Consider the following 23,938-nt stretch of genomic DNA (forward strand, 5'->3'; position numbering starts at 1 on the left):
GCACTTGGAGGAGCTCTGGGGGCTTTTCAAAATGAATGACTGTATATAAAAAAGTGCACTGTGATCCATGAATGGAAGGCAGAACATTCCAATTTACATATACTTTATAACTGATGTGCTTTAATGCTAGTTTTTGCATTTCATTTACTTGTTATTCCTTGTTATTTTGAGCAAAGAGGAATAGCAAGAAATAATGAATATCAGCTACAGTCAAAGCCCTCATGGGAAATTCTGGTTAACCAAAAACTGTCAGTTATCTGGAGGAGGCTGGACAGGTCTCCACATTTTGACCAAAGCCCAGGTTCTATGGGAGCTGCCATGGGCTCTGGTTCTGCAAAAGTTTGTCATATCCACAGTCTGTGCTAATCATCTGGCATCACTTAAAAACAGCACCACTCTGCTGCACATCATTGGAGTCAGCTGCTCAGGTAACAATACTTGCTATCTCTCTTACCCGGACACTTCCCACTGTAACTTTTTTTTTTTTGGTGGCGGGGGGAGAAGTGATTGATTTGATTGGAAGACCTAAAAAGTTCCATAACTGTCTTTATGATAAAACGCAAAACCAAGTCAGCAATCTATTCAGAAAATAGGTGGTGGTTCATTTGCAAGTCTGTTAGGCAAAGAAGAGTATCTGGGCATGCCTATATTTATGTACAAATTAGACAGGAAACATCATTTGCCTTGGGAACAAACTAGTGGCCTCTAGAGGGTTTACAGGTTTAGTCTGGATTCTTACTGATTGCTTACCTCAGAGCAGCTGAACACCCACAGCTTCTACTGACTTCTGTGAGAGTTGTAGTTGCTTAGCTCTGAAAATTAGGCCACAGGTCTGAAAAATGGGATTGCAAGTCTTCTTTGCACAGACCCAGAAAATTTAGAAGTGTGTAAATGAAATGATGGTGAGGGGGTGTGAGAGAGTGCACAAGTGAGTTATTGGAATTTTTTAGACCTTCAGTTTGTTCAAGTTTTGCAATAATGTTCTTTGCCTTTACAAACATAGTTCATTCATCCCTAGAAAAGATTAAAAGACCCAGGAATCCAAGAAGCTTTCTGTAACAACAAGAAGGGGGAGCAAACATAACTGGAGTGTTATCTGAGTTTTCTCTCTGGCATCTTCCACCACACCTTCCTCTTACTCCATAGACTTCCAGTGACTTAAAGGCTCGTCTGCAGCATAACTGTAAGTGGATTGCCTAAGACAATGGACACTACATGAATTGGAAAACATGAAAAGCAAGCATACAGCAAAACAGCCATCTGCTCAGCTTTGGAACAGGAACATTGCAGAGCTCATCTGTGCATTAGTTTTGCCATTTAGTGCAGTTTCAAACAAAAAAAGTTAATAAAATTCATGGCTGTAGCTGACTCACATTATAATGTCATTCCAGAAAAAGACTGTTCCACTGCTCCATGAAGCTGTGCATAGAATGGTAATGCAGAATGTACAGCAAGCTGAAGTGTCTTGGGTTATATCACTACAGATAGGTGGACTTCTAGCTTACAGGTCAGCTGGAATACATTATACAGCATTCCCGTACTGCCAGGATCCAACCACCTGTCTTCATGAAACATGCCATAACAGAAAGTGTCTCCAAGCCATAGAGCTATGGGTTCATTCACCAGCTGTGCCAAAATAGAATGTGCCATAAAGGGGATGCAAAGCCATTATTTACAGCACAACATTGCGCATCAATGTCTTGCTGTGTGATAACATTAATATTTTTCCAGTAATGAAAAGGTGGCATATCAGATCAGTAGACAGAACACTTCAGTGTTCTGCATTGATATTCCTGGTAATTTTCCATGCCGTGGTCACCAATGAAGTCTTTCCACTTTTACATAAATATGATTGATTGCTGGTGTTTGCAGTGAGTTAGTTCAGAGAACACTGAACACCACAGTATGGTTAGTAACTCCTACACAAACGTGGTGAGGATGTTAATGGTAATCAGTACTATCAATAGCCCAATTTAACAATCTACCTTAAAAATTATGGATGGTAACAGTCATTCTAAACCTGTATTTCTGTAGAGAAATGTTCTTTCTATAGGCTGATTATAACTCCAATGCCTTTTAGATGAAATACGTGCTAGGAGATAGTCACTTCACTTTCATTTACAGGATTAGATTAGGATTCTTAAACACATATTACTGACTGATTCCTGATTAGATCCTAAACATGGATCTGTGATTTTTCTGAAAAAAAAAAAAAAAGGAGAAGAGAGTTTTAAGCTAATGCAGGAATGCAGAGAAGGATATCCATGTCCTCAGTTAATGACAATTGATGTTTTTCCATAGTTATATTGATTTACACCAGCTGAAAATTTTGGCTTAATAAATTAAGCACTACATGACAGACAAATGTTATATTTTAGAGATCTAACGTTCAATAGCACATGTGTTTTCATTCAGAGACATTTAAGAGAAAGGATATTTAACCACAAAACCAAAACTACAGAAGTGTTCAAAATGCATGAAGAATGACAAAGGATTTGGCAAAATGCTGGGATCTCCATCTTATTGCAGAAGATGAGCCAAAATGGAAGAAGGAGGAGATTAATCTTTTACTATACTGAGAATTAACAAACTAAAGACTTGGTGTAATTGTTTTTAAAGGGCCTAAGTGACTTAAGAGCCAATGCAACTTCAAGATTCAATGCAACTTTGGCTCCTCAGTGCTTTAGTCATTTTTGAAAATCAACCTTAGGCCTTTTTGAAAACTTGACCCCTAAAACTTTCTCCCCATTAGTAATCCTCACACAAGTGAGTAGACCCACTGAAGTCTACATAACTGCTCACATAAGTAAGGTTACTCACTGGCATTTCAGGATTGGCCATATGACTAACCAAATAATTAAAAAGGGCAGAAATTCTGATCCTACTGACTCCCATTGATTTCAGTAGGATCAGGATTTCATCCCAGAGGAGGAGATGGTTAGGAAAAAATACAGTTGGGGAAAAATTGTGGATAGGTGGTGCAAATAGCTGCCTGCCAGGAAATCCACACACAGGGCAGTGCAAGCCCACTCCCAAAAAACACCTTACCTAAGGCTGTTCAACAGGCTCCCCTAAACAGGAAACATAGGAGATATGTGGCACAGCTGATTTTGTCATGAGGATGTGGGGTGTGGTTACAGAAATGAAAAGCGTTCACACTCCATATTGGGAGATAAGACTTTGCACTGCAGAGCAGAATCACCATCCTCAGGCTGCAGCTAACAGTAGGCTCTGTCATGTCAGAGATGTGATGTATGAACAGAAGAATATAATTGTTAAATGTAAACATTTGCTTTAATGAGGGAAAACCACACAGGAGTGTCCTAAGGCAGGATCTAGGTCCTCATATATATTCCCATGTGGCTGCTTACACTGAAATGGGCCTTATACTCCTGGCAGGAAAAATCAGCGTTGGGGTGGGAACAGAGAAGGGCTGAATGTAGCCACAATGAATCCTGTCTTTGCAAGTTCGTTTTGTGCCCATGCTGGGGGATTTACATATTGAGTCAGAATTTGGCTACAAGAAAAGGATTTGTGTGTTATTTTCTTGACATGTATATTTACGATTTTTATTTCTATTTTCATCCATATTGTACAAGACAGTCTCCCCCATGTCTTTTACAGTGTTACAATTAGCAGAAACTACTTATTTTAAAGATTCCTCAACTAGGAAATAGAAGTTCAACAGGGGTGAAATAATTGCAGTCTCTAAAGCTAGAGGGAGAGAGATTGAGGATTTTAGAGGCATCCTTTTAAATAATCTCCTCACTATTTTCATCTCTCCCAAAACAGAGCTCCTGTAGGACTCTGCTACTCTCCTATGTCACCTGCTTTTCTTTGGGTCTTCCATGTGAAAACAAGAATATTTGGTAACTGAAAATAATCACCTGGAATAACCTAGCATTCCTGCTTATTTTAGTCTTATCTAATCCTGTTTTCCCCAAACATCTCCTCTGTGCCTTCCTTCTCCAAAAGAGGAGATCGACGATTAGTGACATTTGGGTCAGATAGTTAGCAATTCAGTCTAACAGTAGCTCATTTAGCAACTTAACTTCCCCCAACTCTTACCAACTCCAAACACCAGACCCTAGCCCAGCTATCTATCCCCTTATACAGTCTCCAAGCTGTGTAAAAGGCATCTCTCCTCAGGAAAACCCCAGTAAAACAGATGAGTTTTAAAAGAATATAAAGGACCTTTATCTATAAGAGTTACATCCCTTGACAGATTGAACACTATTGGCTTAGTAAACATAAGAAAATAATACATTGCTGGGATTTCTTTGGTAATTTGAATTTGTGGATTCAAGAGCCGACAGTCACATAATGATTGTTCCAAGGTACATTTCAGATGCAATTTAACTGAAGAAATTGTTGTAAATCAATACAATACATAATCTAATAAATTAAAATGGTTTTGACAGATATGACTACTAATTAAAGAATTAAACAATAAAGAAAGACCTGAAGATGATTTGCCCTTGTAAATGCTCTCAAACATAACAGGCAAATACAGAATGTTTAATCCTTTCTCCCTGTACTGTATAGTGATGCTGTCTGATCTGCCCTTTCAATCTATCCGTTCCCAGCTTGGTTCTCCCTCTTCTGCATATTAAAAGTTTTTGTCACTATATCTCCTTGCTTAAAAGCCTAGCAAAACTTTAAACAATGTTTACATGGAATGTATAAATGTGCCCAGCTAATCACTGAGGTCAGGGCCGGCTTTAGGAAGTGCGGGGCCCAATTCGAACAGTTTCGACGGGGCCCCGGCAGGGATGACTTTAAAAAAAACAAACCAACAACAACAAAAAAAAAACACGTGGGGCCTGTACTCACCAGGTGGTGTTCCGACTCTTCAGTGGCGGGTCCTTCACTTACTCCAGGTCTTCGGTGGCACTGAAGGACCTGCCGCTGAAGTGCTGCTGAAGACCCGGAGTGAGCCAAGTACCCCACCGTTGAAGTGCTGCCAAAGACCCAGAGCGCTGCCGAGTGAGTAAAAATTAAAAAGGCACCTCTAGCCAGGGAAGGGATTCTCACTGGGTGCGGGGCCCCCTTAGGCGTGGGGCCCGATTCGGGGGAATTGGTGAAATAGGCCTAAAGCCAGCCCTGACTGAGGTCATTGTCAGACACCAGAAGGACTAAAAGAGACTGCCATGACACTGGTTGAAACAGATATTTCATTTGACAAAAAACTGAGGCTTTGAAAAGTCCCAATTACCCCATTTATAATCAGGAAGTTGATAAACAAAGTTCAGTTTTGTATTACAGGGTAACACAGTGATAAGATGAAACTTCAGTTTCCAGGTTGAAATAACATGTAATTCTAACAGTGTCTTTTCACCTGGACCATTTTATTCTTTAAAAAAATAATGGTTATATTATAAGTAATTAGGATGCTGCTGTAGTCTTTGAAGGCCATACAATGTATCCAGTATGCAGTGTCACTTCTGTAAATTAACTGCTAGCTGTTGTAGGAATTCTCAAAGAACCAAGCATAGTTCTGTAAAGCAACATAGATGAAAAGTGAGAGGATTGTTTTTATATTGTTTGAAAAGAAAAATGGCTTCTTGCACAATCTCATATTTCCAGCCTTTGCTCTTTGCAGTGTAAACTGAGCTGTATACCTGGCCCTGCTGGAGCCATGAGAGCAATTTTTGTAGAATACAAACTGGGTTATGCAAAATAGTTTTATTCACTGCCACAGAAACTGGAATTCTTTCTAACAGCCTTGTGCCTTTAAAAAAGGTATTATATACGAGACTGGCAAATCCCCTTGTAATCGTCAACCTTCTTAAAAGATGGAATTCCAATTTAGGACTAAACAACTGACATGAAAGATCCACTTTTTGAAGATTAAAGTGATTTCATATGATTTTATATATTTTGTTAAGAAAGCACTTAATCCAATAATTGTGCCAAATCCCATTTTTCTTTTTCAAAAAGAATCTAAGATCACATTATGCTATTAGCAATAGCACGCATCACAAAATTTACATTTAGTCTTTTAAATTCATAGATGAGACTTTTAATGCATTAATATTGCTGGCACCACCCCAGTAACTGATGTGGCTGATATCTTTATTTTCAGCTGTGTCTGATTGCAGTCTTTCCTTTTGGATGTGGACCTTGCCACTCTGATCCAGGAATTACCTCCAGGGGAGATCACAGAACAAACTATAACTGGGACTATACCTAAAGACCATGCAGGCGCTTTTGTTAAAGCTATTTACTTAGTTCCAAATCCTGCAAACATTCATGCACTTAACTTTAGTCATGAGAATTATATTGTTCATGTATTTAAATCTTTGCAGTAATGGGGCTTTCATGGTGTTTTTCAAAGGGGAGCATATAACAACTGTAATCTATGGTCTCTGTTGGTTTCCAGTTAGAATTCAGTGTTGAGTGGGACGGGACCTGTTGGACACTTTATGAATTAGGTCTTGGCTACCACATTTCTCTATGTGTTCTGAATGTTGTTGATATCAGCTGAGGGATTTGAATCAACAGATCACAGATTTAAATGACCTGGGTATATGGCAGGGGTCTCCTCAGTAAAGGTTCCTTGATTCTGGAATTCACTCCCACCACTGCTCTGACAAAGCAAAAGCTTATAGTCTTCAGGTCATGCTGCATGTACCATCTCTGCCTAGGATTTAGCCTCAGAGCTTGGGCTGGAACAGCCTTTAGGGATTTAATTGGTGGCCTTTTAATATTTGGATTGTGTCCTTCAGATAGCATTGGATCATTGTTACTGTGTTATTAATTGAATATTTTATTCTTGTACATTTACTTCAAGAGATTTCCTAAGCTCATTTTACAATTTGAATTAAAAAAAAATGGTAAAAAGAAGAATCCATCCTAGATGAAGAACTCATTCTTTTCCCAGTTGGGAGCTTAGGAAATGCAGCCTTATTCTAGGCTTGACCTATGGGGAGTACTCAGTGCAAGGGAACATAACCCCCCCTGTCTCGTTGGATAGAGCTTTGCAACTGTTTATATGGGATCTTGTCTTGCAACCAAAGCCTTTTGGAGGTTGCTGTCACTGGTTGGATGCTGTACCAGGGCCTTGATTGAAATAGTAAACTGTCAGTCCCTGCTGCAGAGCCCTGCCATTGATATAAGCATCTGTGATTTTAACATATAATATTGCAACAATTATATGCTTTTAGCTTTATTAGTTTACAGGCCATGCAAGCTAAATAAATGCAAAATAAAAGCCATGGTTTTAGTTCTCAAAGAAACTTGTATTACTGTGGCACTGGGTGTGCACTGGGTGTGGAGAAACTAGATATGAGGAAAACGGGGTATGGAACACTGACAAAAGAGGAACTGCGAGGAGGACAAGGGATCACTCAAGTGCCAGTTCCGTTTAAAGCAAAATATAGCATGAAAAATATTGCCTGCTTATGGTAACTGCAAGGTGGAGTTACAGAATGACCAGCTCACCCACTGCCAAAACACATGATAAGTGTGGAAATAGCTTGCTCAATTATAGAATGACCAGCTCAATCACTGCCAAAATGCATGATATATGTTAAAATAGCTTGCTGATTTGCAATATTAATTTACCAGAAAAGGGGAAATAACTTGTGTAATCAATATGACGTTTTGCGGTTTTAACCTTTATAAGCTTGGTGAAAATTGTAAGGGGCAGAGCAGCCTACCTCTTGCATGAGGTTACGCTGTCTCTCCCTGTATGCACACTTATAATCTTGTAGTCTTGTTTTATCAATAAAGGGGCTTCCAGCTGTCTGATCCAAAATCAACTGGGTGGTGGTCTTTTCCACAACATCAGTAATACAGAAGAACTCATATTCTCCTTTCCTAGAGACTAGTTACAACATGTCTTATCACCTCTGCCACATAGCACTGGGGCCCTAATCCCCAAGTCTCTCCTGAGCTGAGCATTATGCCATCAGTTACCCCATCTGATGTTTTGTCTCAGACTATCTGAAGAAGAGCACTCCGAAGAGTATCTGGAATAATATCTTACAGCATATTAATTCATAATATCTTAGTTTTACACAGCACCTCTCATTCAAGTGAATCCTAAAGCACTTTGCAACCTTTTCCTAACTGGATGTACAAATCTGTATAGAATTTATATTATATACATATTTGTGTTAAACTTACTTTCCTCAGCACTGATGTACAACCAACTCTGAGTGGAAGTGCCAATTTTTTAATACTGCACAACACCTGACAGTTTAAAACAGGAAGTAAAGAAAAATACGGTATTACACTGAAGGAATTGCAGAATCAGTTACATGAGTTGGAATCTGAACCAGTGGTCAAAAGCTACCCTCCCTCCTAATACAAAAATGTGGCATAAGATATGACCACAGAAGTTCAGTTTGTAATTTAAATAAACTGCCAGATTCATAAAAGATTTGCTCAGTATACCAATATGTCAGCAACACACTCATGTGTTCCTCCACAGACAGATCAGCTTCAGATGGCTATTGCCACTGCAGAATTTTTAAGGCACAGAAGGCTGTTAAAGTGGATTAGTTATTCAATTTAAGGCCACACAGAATACCAATACACCTTTCGAGGGTGAGGCACCCTGGTGGGCTAGCCTATACTCTACCCTCGTCCCGAGGCCCACTGGGGATATCAGTTGGCGGCTCCTTCATGGGGCCGTGAGCACAGGCGTGTATTTGGTGTGGTTTACCCCTGTCCGAGATACCTACCCCTTTTGTGGCGTGAGGGAGACCCTGGTGCACGTTTACTTGGAGTGTGCCAGGTGCAGCCCCTATTCTGGCTCCTCACAAATATTTTGTTATGTTTCTGGCTGCACTTTTCCCCTCACCTCCTTATCTATGCACTCCCCATCTGTGGCCCCACAAAGCCACGGGACCTCCTGGTAAACCTCCTCCTGACCCTGGCTAAAATGGCCATCTATAAAACCAGGGGGAGCAGGTTGGCCGATGGAGACTCCTCTGACTGTGGGGCCTATTTCCGATCCTCTGTCCATTCAGGCATCCGGGCAGAGTTCCTCTGGGTGGCATCCGCTGGCTCCTTTGAGGAGCAGTGGGTATGTCCCCGTTAGGTTCTCTTTGTTTGACCCTTTGACTGCACTCCTGTCCCTGTTAGTCCATTAGTTGTTCCTCGGAATCACTTGGTTTCCAGGTCCTGTGGATCCTCCCCTTAGGCTAGGGAGAGGTCCTTTAGCAGTGGGCTCTTCACACCCACTCCTGGATCCCAATGGGTCCAATATATAACAAGAGATCAGGAGTCTGACCTTGGTTATATGTCTCATCCTGAAGACAGCTTCTCCTGCAGCAAAGTATCTAACACTATACTGGAATCTTGTTTCAGTACAGACATAGAAGGAGAATAATCACCTACCTCATCAAAAATAGTACTTTCTACACTAGCACCAAGATGTTCCTTAAAAGGCTCCTATCCAAATACTGACCCAACCCAACCCATCCCATGTAGCATATGTTTTGGTACTTATACCATATACAATACAATATATTTAGGATGTGGAAAGGGTGCAGTGCAATTAACTGTCAAGAAGCAGAGAAGATCTGCAAAAAAAATCTGATATCACTCACGGTATTCACTAGCTTCCTTAAGTGTCTGTAAACTACACAAATAACACTATGAAATACTCAGTGCAAACTGAAGAAGCATTTTTGAATCTAGCAACATAGAGAACCATACCATAACAAGTGATTAACAAGAACCAAAACAAAGTCAATATTATTACCTACCATATTTTCCCCCATCACTATCTAACAGTCTTAATTCTTAAATCCATTAATATCTGAAAGTTATTGCCTGCCTGCATATAAAACTTTCCAGGCTCATCAATGAGAGCTTAAAACTATGATCATCCTGTTCTTTCTCTAAATTTTCATACAGATGCAATTTTCACTTTTTGGACGTTGCTCTTCTAGGGATACTTTCTTTTTCACCTCAAGGTTTCTAGTTATGGTACATTCCACAGAGCTATTGCCTCAAAGATGCAGGGTGTAATTATTTCCCCAAGATTGAATGGTTTGTCATGTTTCTGGAGCAACACATCACTATTTCAACAGGAAGGCAATAAAACATTTTTGAAGACTAGAAACAGCAGTGGCTCCCTTATAATAGATCCCTATTTATATTTAACAGAATCAATAGTTGTTTGCAAGTAATTGCACACTGCAATCTGTAAGTAAGGTAAGATTGAAGGCATGCGGCTGCCTTATGACTCAGGTGCACTAATTTGCTGAAGTCTGCTGCTAGTTTCCCTGAGATCTACTACATTCTGGAGGTCCATAAAAGTGACCCCTTTCCAACTGGCACTATATATTTTGTATGAATTCCATCAATACAACAAACTTCCTTTGCCTAACCTCCATATTGATTGAAGTTAAGTACTACATTTGCTAGTAGAACTCAGTGAAGCTAAGCATACAAGTGATGTTGAACATTTCTCATTTGGCAGTCTCAAAAATACTTGACTATCATAATTGGTCTGCAGTTGAGTATATTTCTCTCTATAGATCAGAGGACTATAAAGTAGCCTTCTCTACTCATCATACACAAGTGAAACCATGTACCATGCAGTTTTTTATTGTGGTGAAGAGATGGCTCATAAAATGGGCCTTTGGATCTCAGTCTCTCTTTCCAATTCCTCACAATACACAATTCTTTTTGTATGACCATCAGTGAATCCCATGCAAAACCTTAATTATTTGCACAGAATCATTACATCTGAAAGTGGAGCCTAATCTCTAGTTGCTGATTTACTTTAATCATGACTAGAACCCAAATGATAGAATGGCACAATATTGTCAGCAACAGCTTACAGGGTTTCTTCCTTCAGGAGTCAGAAAGCCGTCACATTATTCATTCCTGTTCTTGTAAGACCATCCCTTGAGAAAGGGCCACATATATTCCAACCCAATTAAAACGCTGTTACTGAAAGGAACCACCTGAAGACATGCAGATCTCAACTGTGGCATGATTCAGATTTATTTTCTTGTTATACTTAAAAATAAATAAACATCCCTATCCTGGTCTCTAGGCTCTTTTTTTGTGTGTGCAATATATAACAACAGCAGACCCAGAGTACAATCAATATACATGGTGTATAGAATAGACTTTCAAAAAGGAGGTATAATGTTTGTCCAGTGAAACATCCAAACTAATTGACTTGTAGACTTGGGGCAAGGTTGTGCCCTGTTGCTGCATGGGTCAAAGTGTTTGTGGGTACACTTGCATAGTAGGTCACCAGTGGAGTTCCCTGGAGAACTCACCCATGTCCTTTTATGTGGGGCATGCAAAGGAGACATATACTGCACATTCTGAGGAGGTGTAACAGCATATAACACCCCTTGCATCTCAAGGAGCTCCAGGAAAAATATTGTAGGGCTATGTCTTAAAGGCACAATTGAGACAAGCCGAGATAAAAGAAATACTTGAGCTAAAAGCTGGCTCTATTGAAATTAATGGCAAAACTCCCATTGACCTCAATAGAGTCAGGATTTCATCCTAGATCATCTAGACCATTTCCTGTCAATGCAAACTTACTTAGTATATGATTATTAGCCCACTTCAGTATATGTTTTATTATCCTGTCTAGCTTTTTGTTTTTAAACAGTCTCAAGCAATGGAGAAAATTTGAGTACTGTACAAAGAAAAAAAATCTTCCATTTCAAGCATAATCCCACAAAGAGCTTTTCCCACTCAATTGGTCTATTTTAATACATTCCAAATGAAATACAAAAAGTTTTATTTTTGAACTTTGCAGATTTCAGAGTAAGTTTTCATAGATGCACATATTTTTATGGAAGATAGCAGTAAGTGAAATGTAGTTGAAATGTGCTTAACTATCTAATTCAGGTAGTGGCGAACCCACTGACTCTTGGGTGAAGTCCAGATGTTTTGCTGTCAACAGCAGCTGTTACATGCTTCTGGATAGAAGGAGTTTCTTTAAGTGAGAGAACACAACATGTGCTTCAGGTTACAGTACATCACATGAGAACATAGGGGCTAATATTAATAGTCACATTCACTCAAAGTGCAGCTTATAATACCTGTTTGCAGACCTGTAAAACAGATGTGGAGTGGCCACATATTAGAGGCATCTTCATCATGCACCTTACTGATAATACTTAAAGCCAGATCTATGGAACATGCTCCCTTGAAAATACAGAAGAACAAAACTCCAACATGCATATTACAACAAATTAGTGGACATAATTGACTTAATAATGGTCGCTATGCTGAATACAGAACTTCACAGAAATAGAGGGGATAGAATATAGGTACTTTTGTTCCAAAAGCAAAGGCCATTTGAACAAAAGGAGACACTCCATCAGATGTTAAAAGTACAGCAGTAAATTGCAGAATTTTGAGTCAATTCTACAGAGTACAATAGCACACACAAATACTAACTTGTTCATTACTGTTTCACTAGCAACAAGTGATGCGGCAGGCTAGCAGAGTTGTAGGAAAGAGATCGTTATTGGGCAGGCCGAGGGCAGTGTTACATGCTGGGAGGCCTCTGCTTGCCTGGTCTTAGTCGCAGTCTGGCTCTACCTTGCATTCATGATTCCTTGGTGTCACATCAAAGCAGGTCTCTCCTGAAATCTAACCCTGTTTGTCCTGTTCTATTCAGTATACTACAGTTATATTAGTACGTATCTGAAGATCATGCCTGTAGAGCACAATAAGAATGTAAAGAAGTATATGGAATTGATGACAAGACAAATGCTGCTCAGCACCTTCTGCCTCTACCCAGGTTATATGAACTGACCAAAACATATTGCATGCCATCTGCTAATGTGAACGACACAGCCACTTTAATATTGGGATTGATTCACCATTCTATTATTCCAGATTTACATCAATGGAGACCCATCAAAATCAATGTCTTTACACTAGGGTTGACAACCCTTCAGGATTGTCTTGGAGTCTTCAGGAATTAAAGATTAATATTTAATTAAAGATTGTCGTGTGATGAAGCTTCTAGGAATACATCAACCAAAATTGGCCACCCTAATTTACACCAGTGTAAAATTGGACTAACCTGCAGAAGTGATACCACACGGAAAGTGATGTGGCAAGTTGACTTTTATTTAGTGTAACCCACTGGTCAGTATGTGTTACAAATACCCCTCTGTGTCCAATCTGCAGAGCATACAAGTTTGTTACAAGCAACATCCAGGGAGGCTTTGCTCTTTAGCTTTGGCTGCACCAATTTGTGGTTTTATGTGTAGAGGTCCCCAGTTCAGTCCATGGTGTGTTGGCCAAGATGGTGGCTGTCTCATAACAAAGATGATGAGATGAAAAGTGCCAGCTGGTTACTTTCACACATGTATGCCACTATGGAGTACTTTGACAGTCACAACTATAAAGTGACGACAAAGAGCTGGAGTGTCACCACAGCTAAATTAATCCTCCATTTAAAAAGTGCTAATTCTTTTGTAACATTTCCCACTTAACATTTCCCAAAAATAAAAAACAAGCAAGCAAAACCCAAGCAAACACATAAAATAATATTTGCCCAGCATGAGAATTCATGATATTTTGTTGCGGTTACCATATTAATACATATGATTTTATCAGTGGTATGATAATCATATACAGTAATGGATAATAAATTGAAAGTTTAAAGTGCTATTAGCATTTACATATGTATTATATAATTGGAAAAAAAGCAGCAAATATGAAAAATGCATCAGGATGATCTAAACCACAACTATAAATTGACTCCACTATAGAAACTGGGCAAAAGAACCAGTTCTTCTTAACGAAATAAAGTATTGTTTTATGACAGTGAGCCACTCAGCATGTGTATTTTGGCATAGCTCCATTAACTTCAATAGAACTATGCCAGCGGAGGATCTGATGCTGTAATTTTAGCAGGTGCTTAGAGGCCAAATGTTACCCTCAGTAATACTGGATAAATCCTAAGTAACTATGGGTATGTCTACACTGCAAAAAAAATCCTCCACAGCAACTATTGCCAGAATTCAAGTCAACTGACTTGGTCTCCCAAGGCTCATACTATGGAGCTAAAAATAGGACCATAAATATTCGCACTCAGACAGATGCCTGGGCTCTGACATCCAACCCCTTTGCTGGGTTTCCAGCCCAAGCAGGAACAGCCGCACCGCTTTTTTTAGCACCATAACATGAACCCTGTGTGCCTAAGTCAGCTGACCTGGGCTCTGTGAGGCGGGAAAGTCATGAAAGGATGAAGAGGAGGGAGAAGAACTTTGGAGAAGACAAAGCTGGAGGAGAAAGATTTGCTGGCACTAAGAAAGTGTTCTTTACTAGCATGTGCCTAAAAGTTAGGAACACAAAATCCATTTGCTTCAGAGTTCTGGTGACAAACATACCTCTGAAATGGACTCCAGTGATTGACCATGTCACTAGTAATCCTGATGAAATCAAAGAGTACTATTGGCCTTATGGAAGTCTGTAAAAATGGGCCATGGAATCAGAAAGGAAGAAGTTTTCATGCTCCTCCTCGCTGCACTTGCATGCTGGGCTGAAGCCAAATTTATTTCCGATGCTTTTTGCTTGAACCTCTTGGGAACTTGCTTTCCAAAAAGTGGAGTGTTAGGCACAGGCTGAGACCAACACCATGATTCTATCCCCACCTCAGCCAGCCAGCAGAGCTTCTACGATGTCAAATGAGTGCTCTCACTTTCTAGTGGCAAAAAGGAAAGAGGAGAGAAAAATATGAAAAGAGGGATAGAAAAGGAAACTGAAAGAAAACAATGTTTTAAGTTGGTTAAAAATTTTAAAATTTGAGAGAAGCAAAAATATTAATTGAAAAAGACCATTTCTTCAAAAAAAATTTTCTTGGCTACCTCTAGTGTTACTTCTATTACCCCTGTAATTTCTTATGAGTTTCTTGATAACGTTCTGTCTTCTAGGCAACAACATTTAGATTACAAGAACGAAGGGGGACAGGGGTGGTGATGAACAGCACCAAACATATTGTCATTGCTAAACAAACAGCACAGAAAAATGTAGCCCAACTTCATTAAAGACATGGTTTGAGGTCTGTTCAGGCCTGACTTTATAGTTCAGGAGGATTTTTTATTATATACAAAACAGTTAATCCATCCATTATTTAGCCAGGACAAAGTTATTCATCTTCACTGTAACAAAGATTTACATGATAGGCATCAGTTAAAAAAGCCATTATGTCTGTAAGTTTAGTTTTTAACAGCTCTGGGGATCTTACATACCCTTTAAAACCCTATATTCTAAGGAAATTTATAAAGATGAGACCTGGAACTAATCCTGTTATGTGTCTTCTCTGAGAAATATTTAGACATTGCCACAATCATACTGTCTTGGGATACAACTTCACTCAAAATAGTCTCTCGCTGACTCATTTCCCATCTCATTTGGTACTGTTAACATCAACACTGGGGAAGATGGGGCCTCAGAGAGCAAACTCCACACACACCACAATTGTTCCCTTAATTACAATAGCAACTATGAAAGTCATATTCTGCAGTTATTCCATTGCAAGCTGGGAACAAAAACCGTTCCAGTTTTCCACCCAGGGGCAGAACACAGCATCCATTCAAGGTAGGCACGTAGTATAATTACACATTGATTTGAGTAGAGGATAATGTTGTTAAACTATTGTCCAGCTACATGTTAATAGGGCAACATTTTCAGATGTAGGTACCTAAAGTTAGACATCAAAATCCAATTCAGAAGCTTAAACAAGTAGCTAGAGGTGTTGAGCACCCACCTCAATTCACACTGAATCCAATGGCAGATGAGGCTGCTCATTACTTTTGTAAACAGGTGCCTATGCATGACTTTAGACACATGGCATTATGCACCCAAGTTTGAAAATACTGTGCTTAGTGACTTGCCACTGTGATCACACAGTAAGTCAATGGCAGACGCAGGAATAGAACTCAAATCTCTTGCCTCCCAAACATAGGCCTAATTATTGCTGGACCAAAGCTACCCCTCCAGCTCTTAATACTACAGACTGCAAGTATCGGGAAGGTCTGATGACCAGCTGGCCTAGTGGTCAGCTCATGACCTTACAGTTTCTGCCAGTCTAGTCATTGCAGAGGGGACCCCAGCTGCAGGCTTACTCACCCCCTCATGCTCCAATTGCTCCTTCAGAGGAGTTGCAAGGCAGTGGCACTCAAGTCAACTCACTCTACCAGTTCCTAAGCCAGAGTCCTAGGGGTTTATCAGCGCCCAGCCCAGTTACTGAGTTCTCCCAAATTATGTTTCCTCTGGATCACTTCCTACCTGTCTGAAGCTCTTCAGTTCACAGTATGGTCACAGGCTTAGCAGACTCTCCTCAGTCTTGGTGTCCTGTTCACTCAGTTAATCTCTTAGGGCTTTCAACTCCCAAAGAAGGGGAGAATCCAAGTTCTTACTACTAAAGCAGCTTCCACAAAGCTTTTGCCACCACTAGCACAGCATCAGCCTTGCTTGCTGATGCCACATGCAGCTCATTCCCACTTCTCATGGGCTATCAATTTCCTTTTCAACTTTTTCTCCAGTGGGAACAAGCCTTGCACCAGTTGAGTGGTGGGGCCTCCCTAATCCAGTATTGCTCTACTCCCTGCCCTGATTCAGTGTGGGGTCTGTAGACCCATCGCACTGCAAATTAAAATTCTCTGTGCGAACAAATCGGGGGATAGCTAACCTTTTGAAACAGTTCTGCTGAAATTGTTATATATATTGCTCACATCCTTTCCATGCTGAGGTTGAGGCTGGCATTTCTAAAGACAAAATGACATTTAGCAAGGTATACCCTGCACTCTGACACTTTTAATTAGTGTGTCACACTCCCACTTGTTCTTGTTCTTCTTCCAAAGTAGAACACTATATTTGGGTGTCAGAATTCATGAAACATCCCTGGTGCAATGTGAACTAGAACCAACAGTGAATGAATTAATTATTAGCATTGGGCATAGATCCAATATTTGACATTACTCTCATTAGAAAGGCGATTCTAATTAATGTAATTGAGATCTAATGGATGTGCTGTTGATGAATATGCTTGTCACCGCAATTTTTTTTTATGTTCCACCAGAGTCATGGGTGAGAAAATTATGTTCGCTGAAATTATCTACTAAGGACTCAATTCTGAAGAGAGAGCTGAAAATACGGACCCTTACTCTAATGTTAAGTCTTAATGAAGTCAATGGGAGGTAGGGTGCATGTATGTGGACCTGTTTGCATGATAGTATTTTTTTGCATTGTTTATATGAATTACATATGACAATCCTGTGTTGCACTTATGTACAGTACCATCTTTCATCTGAGGATTTCAAATGCTTGACATACATTAAAGGCCCAATTCTGCCACCCATTCTCATGCTGAGTAATATGTTATTCTGCAATTGGTCATTTGGACTACTCATGGAGTAAGGTGCTACTCAACACAAGAAAGTGTGTCAGAATCAATCTCAAATTAATTAAGCCTCACAGCACCTTAGTGATGCAGATTAATATTATATTTATTTTTCTGAATAGTAAACAGAGATACAAAGAAATTCATTGACTTGCCCACAGCCATACAACAAATAGAGAGCAGAACCAGGATTAGTCTCAGGATTTCAGGTTCCAAGCCCTCTGCTCTGTTCTCTAGAAATACTGACTTGCTTGAAATATTTTATTCATATTCCAGCTTCATGACACTGTAGTCCTAACTCCTGTACATCTATATGGTTTTACAATAACTTTTTCTTTGCAAGTTGAAGGCATATATCTCTGCTAACTGTTCATCTTGACTATATACATGTTCAACTACATCAAGCCTTTCATAATGAAAGGGAATACAATTTTGTTGCTAGGCAAGTACTCTACGATAGGCCCTGAAAATAGCTCTGATATTAAAACCAAATGAGAAGTTTAATTTCTATTATACAGGTTCCATTCTGAGGTTTAGAACACCAGACCTGAATATGTATTGTTTTAATAAGAAAATATACTGAAAAATAGCAATTTAAGCACTGTAACCAGTAAGAGGCGATGCTGGAATGAAGGACCAGGTACATTTATATGGCAGAAAGAGAGATATAGACATAGCTAAGTCATTTTTATTATATAATACCTATGGTCATATTCAGAATGTAACATGAATCCCCAGAGGCATGTAAAGAATACATATGAGAAGGAAAATATCCTTGATAACTTATGAATAATGGGCTTCAATAGAACCTCAAGAGAGTAATCATAGCCAGTGGAATATTTTGCTTATCCAGGATATGTAATAGAGTTACATTGTGGTTAGGAATAGTCTGCTGAACAATTAAAAAAATATGTAAAAAAATTCTATTTCAATTGTCTACTTTTTCCTACAGCATTCTAAAAAAATAAGTCTGTAGAATGTACTATTTTCTCTGAAAATTTTTCAGGAGATATTATTTATTATTACTTATTCTCACTGGAGAGCACACAGTCATTATTCAGATGGGACAATGGAGAATTATCATTTTTCCAAAACACATTGAGCATAGTCAAGATTATACTAAATTATTCAGAATCTGGGTTAAATATTCAGGTTGTGGGAGTGAGTTGTCTCCTGGCTTCTTTTCTTTACATAAAATTTGATGTTTTGCTAGTTTGGACAAAAAGCTATGTATAGTTTAGCTGGTCAAAATAGATCTTTAAAAAGTTCAAAACTTAGCTATCATTAGTAGGAATGTCCCTGCTTGAAGACTGTCAAATGTTCCATCACTATAATAGAGAACCAGCTTTGTGAATGGGAACAACCAGAAAACTCCTGCTCACCCTCAGTGATCTACAGACCTTTGTTTGGGAGTCACTGATATAAAATATTTCATCTGTGAACATTAAAAAAAATCTTACAATTAAAGCAATAGCCATGAAATAAAGTCGGTCTATATGAAATACCCTCACTCTCAATGAGAGAACTGTTCTGGCCAAAATAAAAAATAACTAAAATTTATAACTATTTGCATTTATAGAAATCTTTTCATTTTGAAGAATCCCTAAAATGTTTTCCATTTAAATTCATATAAAAATATATACTACAGGGACCTTTTCATTCACTACTGAAATGCTCTACTGTGGATTGTTGCAAGTGCTTAACAGTGAGACATGAACACATGGCAGTTTGCAGAACAAAGTGTTGGAGAATTAAAATTTTCCATCAATTTTTTTTCTTGAAAATTGGCTTTTCTAAGAAACTAAATCTAGACTTTTAACTGAAAAGTGGGAAACAGATCACTTTTTTCCCCAGCAGAAAGTGTTGAGGTTTTGGTAGAAATTTTTTTTTTTATTTTGGTTTTGGGGTTTCTGATATTTTTCTTGGAAAATTCCCCTCATTTTCCAACCAGCTCTACATTCAGCTAAATGTCCAGACAGTAGTAAGGAACATAACATTCAGCAGGAACACTAGCTACTGTCGTGTGAAAAGTACTATCTTCAATGGTTTCAAGTGGATGGTTTAATATCTCAAACAAAAGATAGGATCTTCTTTCATTCAAACTTTTCCAAATCTATCCGACCAAACCCATGCTTATGAAGTTTGTGAAAAGTTTACTTAAGGAGACACCTCATCCTTCATGCCCTTGTCGCACCTTCTAATTATCGCTCCCCAATACATCACTGGCTCCTTTGGGACCTATTTCCTAAGAAAATACTGTAACCAGTTCTGAAATTAACGTAAATTTAGGGCTTATTGTACAAAATGCCTTTCAAGAAACAAAATACGAAGAAACAATATTAAACATAAAAAAAAGTGTTTTAAAAAGCCTTTTTTTCTCAAGCCTTTATAAGAACAGGAAAAAAATCACAGAACACGAACACAAGTTGATTTTAAAACAACCAGGAGGAGAGGGGGAGAAAAGCTCCAATCAAAACAATCCCCCAGCGGTAGTCTTATCATTTTGGAAGTTTTCGTTCCTGCTTCTTCTGAACTTACATGTGTTCTGCAATCTGTTTGTACTTGGAATATATTTCTAAGGAACATAAGATTGCTTTTCTTTTTTAATTCCTTGTCATGTACAGCCTGTTATTGTGCTATTGCTAGTGAACTTCAAAAGGTTCATAAGTCTGGATCCAATAAACATCCAAGACTTGTGGTTTCTCTTCTGATGACACCTGATGAACTCATAATCTTCTGACAAGTTTCTGAAAGGCTGTCCTCCATACCACCTCTTTCCTAACAAGACCTTTAATCATCCAGGTGGTACCTCTCTTTGTGGCTAGATAGACCGCTTCCCTGAAACCTGTCTATACTAGCAGCAGCATCTCCTTCAAGTAGGTTACCTGCACCTCCCGCCCCATGAGGCAGCATCTTTTCTTGGCCTGGAGATGAGGTAATTTTCTTTCTCCACAATTGTCTGGGAAGATAGTTCCTTGATCTCAATATCAGAGCCCAGCTGTACCAAAGGCGCCTCGATTATAATTTTTCAAATATCAAGGTTTGTTTGATGTGCTCTGAAATCTTCACATGTTCCCCTGTCACCACTTAATATCTGCAATATGTTCATGAGTATACTAAATTTGGAGCAACGAAAATTTAAAATGGGAGGATCAGGAAGAGGGAGAGAACTGAGGCCTGTCAGAAGTACATGGGAAGCAGAGTATCAAAGATGTGCATACTTAAGTAGTGGACTTTTGAACATTTTATGATTTGCCCATTAATGCCTGTAACTATTAAGCTGGTGTCCATGGAGAGATGGCTGACTCTGCATCTTTTAAGGAAAGGAGCAGTTGTAGTCTCTAGGGGCCAGATTTTTAAAGGTGTAGGTGCCTATACATACAGATAAGCACCTTGTGAGATTTTCAAAAGTGCCTAGGTGCCTCATTCAGCTTGAAATAACAACATCTGGCCCTGAACTCTTTAGCTGGAAATTGGCCAGTGTTTCAGCACAGGCCCTTATGCTACTCACTCCTACTTACATTAATAGAAAGAAAAAAAAACAAACTATATAGTTTAGAGATGCCCTCTTATGGTTTTGCAATAAGATGATGTAACGCTTGCCTAGAGAACATGGGCACTAGTCATTGTTTAAATCTTTGATGTCTTGCTTTGAGATTGTGCTTTAAAACATTTTCTCCTAATATTAGATTTCTAATAACATTTGTCATAATATGGTGCTAAAATTGTGTCTGGTGATTTCTGTCTGTGATTCCTCAACCACCACACATTTTATCCGATGCTGGGCCCCAATTTTCACCCTCATGTAACTGTCAGTGAGCTATATCAAGGTAATACTGGTGTAAGCAGAGTCAGGATGAGCTCTACTCTGACATCTGGTGGTGAATTATGGAGAGTGTGGAAAGGAATTTCAGGTATTTGCATTGGCACACCCACCCCACCTAGCATAAACCCACGGCAGCCTGGGATGGTTATTTTGACAGCTGGGATCCCCAATTTCTTTGTTATTGGGGCAGGAGGAAAAAAAGTGCTGTCACCCTAATTATGTGAATGAGGAACTATGAGACTGCTTTATGACAGAAATGACTCAACCTAAATTAAGTAGTACTTGCTAGACAAGGGACATGGGTTCCAAAACCTAGTGAACTGAGAGAGGTTGGGGACTGGTGTGTGTACCTGATGGTATGGGCCCCTTTTGAGGGCCTGGAACACCAATTGCACATCCTGCTCTCTCCGCTGTTAAAAAGTAGAGCTAATTTTGATTCCATTAGGAGTCCATCTAGAGACTGCTGAGCTGAATTCATATTGGGCCAATGGTGCACCAGCACCAGGGCTCCCTTCCGAAGAGCTGAAATCACTAAAAAAAGCTGAGCTGAGATCACTGAGTGCTGTGTTAACTAGTGGGGGAGCCTGAAGACCTATCGTTAAGTGGCTGGCAGAGCAGAGCAGTTTGCAGCATGTTGGAGCAGCCCATGGAACAGTGAGCAGAGTGGAGCAGTTTGCAGGGACGGCTGGAGTGGCTCACGTGTCAGCTGGAGGAGCAGCCCAGCTGGTGTAGTGGAGTTGGTCGTGGTGAAGGCTGCAGCAGAACTCCACGGAGACGCAGAGCAGTTGGACCTGGCCCACGTAAGGTGCCCCTTAACACCCTGTGTGTGCCCCCCATTTCCACCCAGGCTGGGGGGCGGGGTAAAACTCTGCAGATAAACTTTTGAACTCTGGGGTGGCACTGACCAAAGACTTTTGGGTTGTTGGACTTTGGGGTGATTGGACTTAAGACCGTAAGGGGGAAAGGACATTGCCAGACATACTTGGAGGTGGGTTTTTTTTTTGCTTATGGTTTGTGTTATAATCTTGTTTGTGGTATTTCTCCAATGTGATGCCACATTGTTTCCCTCCTTTATTAAAAGGATTTTGCTACACTCAGACTCCGTGCTTGCGAGTGGGGAAGTATTGCCTCCTAGAGGCACCTGGGGGGGTGGTATGTAAGTGTCCCAGGTCACTGAGTGGGGGCTCTAGCCGGTTTTGCATTGTGTTATTGAAACGGAACCCCTGGATACTGAACCCGGCCCTTGTTGCTGCCAACTCAGAGGGGCAGAAGGGTTACACTGGTGTAAATGAGGTAGAATTTGTTTTGACTTTTAGTCCCTACATGAGTAACAGTAAATGTGTGAAACTCAGGCTATGTCTACATTAGCACTTATGTCAGCACAATGTTTGTTGCTCAGGAGTGTGAAAAAACACCCCCAGAAGGACATACATTTGTTGGCATAAGACCTCGTGTGCACAGCACTAAGTCAGCAGAAGACACTCTCTCATTGACATAGCTAGTACCGCTTGTTGAGCTGGTTTTATCATGTCAATGGGAGAGATATCTTCCGTTGGCATAACGTGACTACAAAAGCACTCTTATGGCGGCACACTGTATCAGTACAGCTGTGCCCCTGTAAGCTTGTAAGTGTAGACATGGTCTTAGTGGTTTTTTACAGATAAAAAACAAACAAAAAAACAAAACCACCGTCCCTTCCCTCTTCCCACAGAATCATAGAAATTAGAGGTGTCCTGCAGGGAGAGTAAAATACCATAGTGGCTGTGTGGATCAGAATGAAGAATTTAGACTTAGGCATTGGTATGGCTGATTTAAATATCTTGTGTTGTATCATTGAAAAACACTGTTCCACTGTCTCAGCAACTTATTATGTTCTCATTAACCCTGGCTTTGCACCACAGTAATTCTAGGCCCCTAAAGTCTACTGCTTTCAGACTGCCTCCATTTTAAGCCTGTCTCATAACCACACACTATGCTTCTGTCACAAAAATAGGACCTTGATTTTTTCCAGGTATCATAAATTTCATTGCTGTTGTCTTTGCAAGACTTTTTTTAAAAGAACATGGCTAGTAACCATTTTAAAAAATCAATCATTGTTTAATATGTTTTAATTTAATATATATATAAAATTCCTATTTATTTTTATAATATCTATAATATATTTATAATGTGGTATACATTTTATACAGTTGAACATAGCTTAATATACTTTTACCATGTGAATTAAAAGAAGAATTACACAGTAGCAATTCTTTTAAATTAAAGTCTTTGCTGTTGTCTTGGAGGGCTATACATTTTCAACAAGACTAGGAAAGAGATGAGAACAAAAGGAATGATTCATCTTTCACTTACACTGGTGCAAATCAGGAGTAGGTCTGCTGAAGTCTAAGGGAGAGCCAAGGAAGAATCAGGCACAGGGTTATTAAGGTGAGAGAATCCTTTCAAAAGAACAACATAATGCTAACAATGAAGATATCAACAAAGAATGTACAGTGTTAGCATATTCCCGAAGAGATTGATTTGATTTTAAACTGGCCTTCTTGGGCCAGGTTCTCAGCTAGTGTAAATTGGTGGAGCATCTCAAGCTCACTAATGGGGACCTAGCTATATTTGAATTCTCATTCCTTGAGGGTAGAGTTGACTTGTATCTTTACTCATACACCACACCTATTGGAGCTATTCTATTCTAGCTGTGGTAGTGCTGAAGGCCCCTAGCATGTGAAACCTGCTTGTTTTCCCTGGACGTCCACCTCAGC

This window comes from Gopherus flavomarginatus, chromosome 7 (assembly GCF_025201925.1).
Source record: "Gopherus flavomarginatus isolate rGopFla2 chromosome 7, rGopFla2.mat.asm, whole genome shotgun sequence".
Taxonomy (NCBI): Eukaryota; Metazoa; Chordata; order Testudines; family Testudinidae; genus Gopherus; species Gopherus flavomarginatus.